An 8,234-nucleotide genomic window follows, 5' to 3' on the forward strand; every position below is an offset into this window, starting at 1 on the left:
GGTATTGCAGTTGAAATTTGCATGTACACCCCCCAAAAAACTGGCTTACTGCTGATCTACTCCCCATGAAGAGGATGTACCCGTGTGGACTATCAGTTTAACTGTGGAAATCACAAAAAGTTTATATATTCTGGAATGCCCCTTTAAAGAAACTTGTCAAAAATAACGTCAACTACGTGTCTGCATAGGGGAATACTTGTGTTTTGATAGAACATTTTCCTTCTGGGTCACACTTTTCCTACCTCATGCAGTTCATTTTCAGTGTATTTCATAGGATTCCCCCCCATCAATGGTTTGAAATTTGGTCCTTTCAAAAAAATCCCAACATGTATGATAAGGCACTTTCAGCTACAGTCTGAAAAAAAAAAATCGCATGTCAGACACTAAATGATGCGAAAAAATGAATGATCCGACTATCAACCGGAATTTCCAATTCAGGTTTTTGCCTCATCTATGGCCTGCTTAAAGTGGATCTTCCCTGCATCAAAAGCACAATTCAAAAAAAAAAAAAAAAAAAAAAAAAAAAAGCTATCCAATTCATTTTTAATATCTATCCAGTTTTCCATTTTTATTTTGTTGAGATGTCACAATCTGCAGTCTCATTGCTGTGATAACACCCAGAGTGTAGACTGCTGGAGGGGAGCAGGGCCCTGTTACTAAATCTATGATGCTTCCAGTGACACTAATCCTCAGCCTTACTGTCCTGGCCACATCCATGCCCATTGATGCAGAGGTTGGGGAGAATCACTGGGTGGTCCTTGTGGCTGGTTCCAATGGCTGGTACAACTACAGACATCAGGCTGACATGTGCCACGCTTATCAAATCATCAAGTAGGTCATCTCTGATTGAGCAGATCATGGCGATGTATGACAACATTGCAGATAATGAAGAGAATCCAACCAAAAGGAATTAACAGTATAGACATGTATGTCAGAGTGCTGTAGGACTACACAAGAGGTCATGCAGAGGCGGTGAAGGGAAAAGGATCTGGGAAGGTGATTAAGAGTGGACCTAAAAAAAACGACCATATCTTTATCTACTTCACTGAACACAGAGCTATGGGTCTGCTGGTCTTTCCAAGTGATGACCTCCACATCGAAGAATGGAACAAGACCATTAAGTACATGTATGACAACAAGATGTACAAAAAAAAAAAAAAAAAAATAATTGTTCTATACATCGAGACCTGTGAATCAAGCTCCATGAACAATCTACTCAACATTGACGTTTGTGCCACCATAGCCCCCAGCCCTCATGAGGCCTGTTATGACAAGTGAGACACATACCTCAGTGATCTTTACAGTGTCAGCTGAATGGAAGACCTTTCGAAGGACACTACCCAGTTTTACTGGTCAAAAGGGACACACGAATACCAGTCATGTGATGCAGTATTGGAACCGGACTATTTCAAGATGAAGGTGAGCCAGTTCCAGGGTAATGCTAAAATCAGTGGCCCCTTGTATGACCCTGGAACTAGTACACAATATGGACCTGATCCCAAGCTCAGAGGAGCCTATGGCCATCCTAAAAAGGACATTCCTGGCCATCAATGATGCCATCTAGGCAGGTATGTACTGACCAGCAAAAAAACAAACAGCCCTACAGGAGGCCAGAGCCTTGATCAAGAAACTGGTGAAGATTGAGTTGGCAGAAGAGATTCTCACCAGACAATGATTGATCGTGTTACTGCGCAGCCACGGAGCACTTCAAGAACCAGTGCTTCAACTGGCACAACCTACTGTATGAATACTCCATGAGACAGTTGTACACTCTGGTGAACCTGTCAATCCTTATTACGCACTAGAGATCATCACCCATGCTATGGATAATATCTGCTAAGATCTGCACTGAAAAAGCTGGCAACAAAGTCTTCCAGCAGAGTGGACACCTCTCTGATTTGCCCCCTCTGAAGCCGCTTCCTCCATTCTAATATCTATTCTATGATCATCTATTTGTCTTCAACGTCACAAATCTTCAATACAAACCCCAGCCTTCACTTACACAGCCAAATACAAAGTAGGTTTGAATCCCAACCACAACGCTACCTGCCTGGAGTTTGTATACCCTCCCTGACTGCGTTTCCTTCAGGTATTCTGGTTTCCTCCCACACTCTAAAGACAGTTTGATTACTCGGTATTACCGATGGAGGAGAGACCTGTATGTCAATACAGTTCTTCCCTGTCAGCCATTTCAGTTGGGTGCGTTTGTATTGTACCTTAGATTATATGTATGTTGATCTTATGATCATGGATCTGTTGACAAATTAATTTCTCATTTCCATTAATATTTATCATCTTTTTTTGTTTATTAGTGTTTTGTATGCACCTTATATGGGATTAGTGCAGCACCACCCATGTCCCATTTTCCACTATTTGGTATTATAGCTGGGCGCTATCAGCCATTCCTGGTTCTGTGTTTTAGGTTTGTTTTTTCCTTTTGTGGTATAGTGGCAGCGCAGAAGGCTCTGTTCAGTATTTGTTTTACCTTTTTACCTACAGCTGCAGCCACGGAGGTATTTGGTTTCCTTGAGAACCGATTAACCTTGATGTGTTTACCAAGAAAGTGCGATTTAGATACACATTTTAGAAAAAAATGAGGTCATCTTATGGAGAAGGTAGTTACCTGGTGGAATATGGTCACCCATGAGAAATACTTGAAAGACAATCTTGTACCAAGGAGGCTTAGGTGGGATGTCCCTATCTGATGGCAGATGAGTCAATTGAAGACGAGTGTTATAACTTTCACGAAAAAAGGATTAGAGGTGAATTCCTATTGAAAAAAAGGAAAACTGCCGATGTAATTTATTATACACACTATTATTGGCCATCAGGATGCGATTGAGGCATCCGGTTTGGGCATGAGAGAGCTGGGGAGTTCACAGTGGATGCAGAGGATTTTTGGTAGAATGCTTAGAATAATGCCTGCAACACAACTATTTTTAGCATAACCAAGAGTTTCAGCGCCAAATAAAAAAGGGCGTTGCCATGGGAGCACATTTTGCTCCCAGTGTGGCAAATCTATTTATGTCCCTATGGGAACAGGAAGTAACGCTTAGTAACCCCCCAGAGGAACTCAGATTTTTTAAGCACTATTGATATTTGGGACGGATAAAAAAAAATAAAAAGTAGACCTTGAGGTTTTTGAATGCACTTAAAAATATGAACACCAAGAACATGACAAGAATTTCCTTGACCTGGAGATTACGTTGCGAGAGGGCAGCCTACTTACCAAAACTTTATGACCGTGGATAGGAATGGTTATATCCCGTCTGACAGCTGCCATTACCCTCAAGGGACAACTTATACGTCTTAGAAGGAACTGTACTCAGATTTCTTAGATCAGGCAAAATCCATAGAGCGTGTTACCAGTAAAGGCTATCCACCAAGTTCTATTGAAGATACAAATACAAAAAAACCAATCTGGATCATAAAAAAGGGCTTATCAAAGACTCAAAAAAAAAAAAAGGATGGATTGTGGGACCAACTACCGGTCATTCTAGAATATACACCATTGGAAGATAGAAAAGATATTGGCCGTTGCTTAGGGCTGAGGCTCCTACAGGAGATTCTACCAGTCCACCCCAAATTTGTGTATAGAAGAGCCCCTACCCTGGCTAAAAGGATGTTTTTAGGTCCCCTTAAGTCGAAGAAACAAAAATTAGACAGTAAAGGGTGTTTTCCCCTGAAAAAAAAAAAAAAAAAAAAAAAAAGGTGCTATGCCTGTGTGGCCACAAGGGGGGGGGGGTTCGCAATTTTGAAAACAGTCTTGAAAAAATGGTCTTGAATCTCCTATTAAAGACTATCACGTGTAGGTCTAAAGTAGTGGTATATGGTCTCCAATGTTCATGTGGCCTGCAGTACATAGGGAGGACAAAAAGGCCTCTGTGGAAGAGATTGTTTTTAAATGTTCTGGACATGTTCCCTCAAACAAAAACAAAAAAAAAAAAGTTTCTCTAAACAGTATCTCCAGACATTTTTTCCCCACTCACCATGGGAAAGATCCCTTGTAATTAGTATTCTGGGGGATTGAGAAATACCAACCACACTGGAGAGGGAGCAATAAGATGAGCCAGTCTGAATCACGTTGGATTTTTAGGATGCAGACTCAATCCCCGTGTGGACAGAGTTTGACATGAGTTGTTTTCTCAGTGATTTTATATATGTATTTCCCCCCTTTGTCTTCACTGTTTGAGGTTTTAGAGAGCATATTTTAGTATAGCTTGTCCATTTAATACTATTTGACCTGCTAGTTCTACTTTTTACCTTCGGCACATTCTTGTGTAGTTCTTACAGGATACGCTTTTTATAACTATGGTTAATTAGGACTTCTGTCTCTCCTCTCTTGGCATCTCTTCCTCCAGCTTTTGGTTTTATCCGAGGAAATATCTATACATTTGTTATATATGAATTTCTCTCTCATTGGTCTATTTGTATTGTCCATTGGTATGTTTTTATATGTTAAAAAGACATGGAGGGTGAGAAGAAACCAGGAAGAAAAGGATCTCTAATGGGAGGGGGGAGGGAGGAGGCAACAGCGGAAAACTGCAGATAAGTTTGAGAAGGGCCAGACGGGAGTCAAAGGATTCACTTACAGTAGGGGATGATTGGAAGGAATGGGAAGGTATGGTCTTATTGAGCAGGGGGGAAGTCTAAAATGGAAGTTTAATGAATTTGAGGGAATGGGAAGGTCTTAACGATGTTGGGGTTTGCATGTACCTTCTTTATGGAGCTGGGGCAGTCTAAAATGGAAGTTTAATGGATTCATTATTCGTCTTTATCTCATGGGTGTCAAACTGGCGGCCCTCCAGCTGTTGCCAAACTACAAGTCCCACGAGGCATTGCAAGATTGACAGTTACAAGCATGACTCCCAAAGGCAGAGGCATGATGGGACTTGTAGTTTTGCAACAGCTGGAGGACTGCCAGTTTGACACCCCTGCTTTATCTTGACACAGAGGGAATTGTTGAATGTAAACCAATTATCTCCAGGTGCAAGGTATGGCCACTTGCAGTACACTGACCAATGCTAACTTCTATGTAGGGGGGTGGGAACAGGAAATCTTTTCGGATAAGACATTGTGTTTGGACCTGGACCATGCATTGTGCTGGAACAGATCGTTGATTTTTTATTAAAATTTCGACTAGCACTGTCGAGTTTGGCATTTTTTTAAGCTGAATGACAAATTTGTTTAAGATTTACACCTAATATTCCGACATTACATTTTTGGATTTGCAAGTATATAAAGACCAGAATCACTGACTGTTTTGCGGCATATCACACACCAGTAGTGCCCACCCCCCTCCACCTTCACTAGTGCAAAGTATCCCTTATGCACAATATATATCTGGCCAAGATGAAATTGTATCCACGACCATGAATTTTTTCAAGATGACAAAATTTCAAACAGCTATTACTTAGAGAATGTTCCACATCCCTCTTGCACAAGGCTTAAGAGCTTAACAATCCAGGGCCAACCCACGGCGTTCCTCCCAACAGTGAAATTTATCATGAAGTTCTCATCACAACATCATGCCTGAAGCTGGCCATACATGGGTCCAATTCCGAAATAAATTCTTTTGAAAATCTATTCTAATGTTAGTTCGACTTTTGCACCATTAGTGGGTCACAAAACAACCAATTTTCAGGAGGCCATCAAATCTGAGTGAGTGATCGGGCATGTTGGATATTTTTGAAAAAACTAATTTTGAATCAATGATGGGAGAAACATGCCAAAAATAAAACAAAATAAAAATGAGAGCGAGCTGTGACCTGGAAAAGAAGAAAAATTACCAGCCACAAAAAATTCTCTGTAGCAACATGAGGTGAAATTGAAGATTTGGTTGGTCGCATTTCGAAATAAAATGGTGGCGCCATTGGATTACAAAAAACACAAATTTCCGATTTTCCAAAGAAATTTTGTTCAGAATTCGACCCGTGTAAAAAAAACTAAAAGTTGGGTTTTGGGTCTATAGACTTCAATGGAGACACTGCAGAAAAAAAGCATGTAGTGCATTTTTTACACATTTTAATGCTTTCTAATTGCCTAGCAACAAGAATTAAACCGCAAATCACAGCAAAAAGTAAAAAACGCACTGCAGAAACGGATCAAAAAGCAATCTACATTAGATGTAAACTGAGCCTTACAGGGAGTTTTACAGAATCACTGGCATCTGCTTCTAGGAGGAATCAATCCTCTGTAAATCCATTAATAGGAATTCTAAAAAAAAAATAAAAAAATAAAAAAAAAAAAGAACGGCATCTCTCCATTATAGATTTATCAATAGCCACTATGTGTCCTACTCCACAGCTGTGGCCCAGCCTAAAAGGGATTCATAGGTGTAGAAACTAGATTCTGTTCCTGCATTTTTCCAGATTCTCAATTTTTGTTGCCTAACCTCCCTAGCGGTATGATTAGGTCAGTATTTCCATGCTAAAAGTGGTACATAGTTCAATTGAAATTTGTTTATTGTAGGCCTGTAATTCTTAGGAATAACTCATTGAAATATCAGTTTAAAAACAAGAGTCTAGTAGACATCCTGGGTGCAATAAAGTTGAATAAAATCAAATAAAATATAATTAAATAATGTAATCAAATCAAACATGGAACTCTGTCCAAACATTATACAGACACATTTTTTTTTTTTAGAACACATCCTGGCTGTGGTAAATTTTGAAAACATGGGACTGCACAAAGTCCGACATCGCAATCAGGACAGTGGAACCTCGTTTCCTTGCATTTTTTTTTCCACTGTCATCTCTAAGAGCAACATACCACGCACATCCTGGTAGGTACTGCTTGTTTTGGGTTGGTGGGATGTGGTCCATAAAATGTCCAGTCAGACGTTCTGGGTTGACAACTTCCATAGCACGTTGTCTGGATCTACCCAGAGACACTGATGGTGTTTGAGGAAGATGGACTCCACCACTTTCCATATAAAGTCTGCATGAAGCACAGGCTTGTCACTGTTTTTGCGGAACAGAACGTAGGCATTCCACACTGTTCCAGAAGATGCCGGAAAATCTTTATAATATTTTCTCTGCTGCTTTCTCATCACAGGATAAAAAGTCATAGCTTGGTAAGCTCTGCCGACACCTCCCATGGTGCTGTTGTAGTCAATGACAACCTGTGGCTTCGGGATGTTTTTTCTACCTTTTGTTTGTACCACCACTGTGGAGGCATTGTGAACTGTACTCAGGCACCCATCCTTGTCCCCCATCTCAGTGCAATCATTTTGCCTGCCAGGCGACTAATTCTCCCGACTTCAGTTTGTTTTTTCCCCAAACATGGATGGCAGGTTGTGCCGGTTAACCCAAACTGTTCCTTAGGCATCCGTTTTTTGTGCTGAAGAAGAATCTCGTATAGTTCTGGAGGTGTAAAAATTGCCCGTTGTTACACAGTAGCCTTGGTTCAGCAGAGGCTTATTGACAGGACAGAAGATGTTGCCAGTCCGTAGTTTCTGTACTTGGGATCAAATTTTGTTCCTTTGCCGGTGTATATGACTGCGTTGCCGTGAGAGGATTTGCACAGCAGGTAGGATTTGACACCAAATCGTGCTCTTGGATGCGATATAGTGCATCCAGCTGAGCCTTCCTTTTGTAGGCCATTAGACTTTAGTCTATGCTGATGTCTCTGGCACAAAGCTCTGCTGGAAATTTCATTCCCAAATTTTTTAGCTTGGGAGCGGAATGACTTGTTTCTTCAAAATCCTCATGTGAGAAGTGCAAAAATTTCATAATGGGAGGGAAATGTTGTACTCTGACATGACAGAGCCAAAGAACGGCGTGGTGAGCATTTTGTTGGTGCTCCAGTACCACTTGTGCAGCGGTTTCCCCACCACTCCTTGTAAAATTATTAGGCCGAGGAACAGCCAAATGTCCTCTTTGGTCACAGGCTCCCACTTTCCGCTTTGTGAAAACCAGCTCTGTGGAGCACAGAGTTGTTGCGCTGCCTACCTATTTGTCTCCATTATTTCAATAACCTCATTGGTCAGAAACAATTCCAAGTACGCCAAGGGGTTGTCACCTTCAAACATGTATTTTAATACCAGGTGGGCCAGAAAATGGAAATCTTGGCAGCACTGGCAAACCGCAATCAATAGTGCACCACGTGCGCAGATCACTCACGTCAATCTCAGATTCGCTGTTCTCTTCACTTTCGGTGTCTGAGATAAAAAATCGCCACAAGTTGCTATCACTCAATTCAAGTAGCGCCTCACTGTCGCTGTTCGCTAGCTC

At 41.1% G+C, this 8,234-nt stretch overlaps 1 pseudogene; it reads left to right on the forward strand.

Annotated features, from left to right (window-relative positions):
* Positions 1–664: 664 nt before the first annotated feature.
* On the forward strand, positions 665–1,805 carry LOC149431244 (legumain pseudogene; annotated as a pseudogene).
* The last annotated feature ends 6,429 nt before the right edge of the window (positions 1,806–8,234 follow it).

Source organism: Staurois parvus, unplaced genomic scaffold (genome assembly GCF_062004578.1).
Source record: "Staurois parvus isolate SC_StPar_1 unplaced genomic scaffold, SC_StPar_1.0 ptg002329l, whole genome shotgun sequence".
NCBI lineage: Eukaryota > Metazoa > Chordata > Amphibia > Anura > Ranidae > Staurois > Staurois parvus.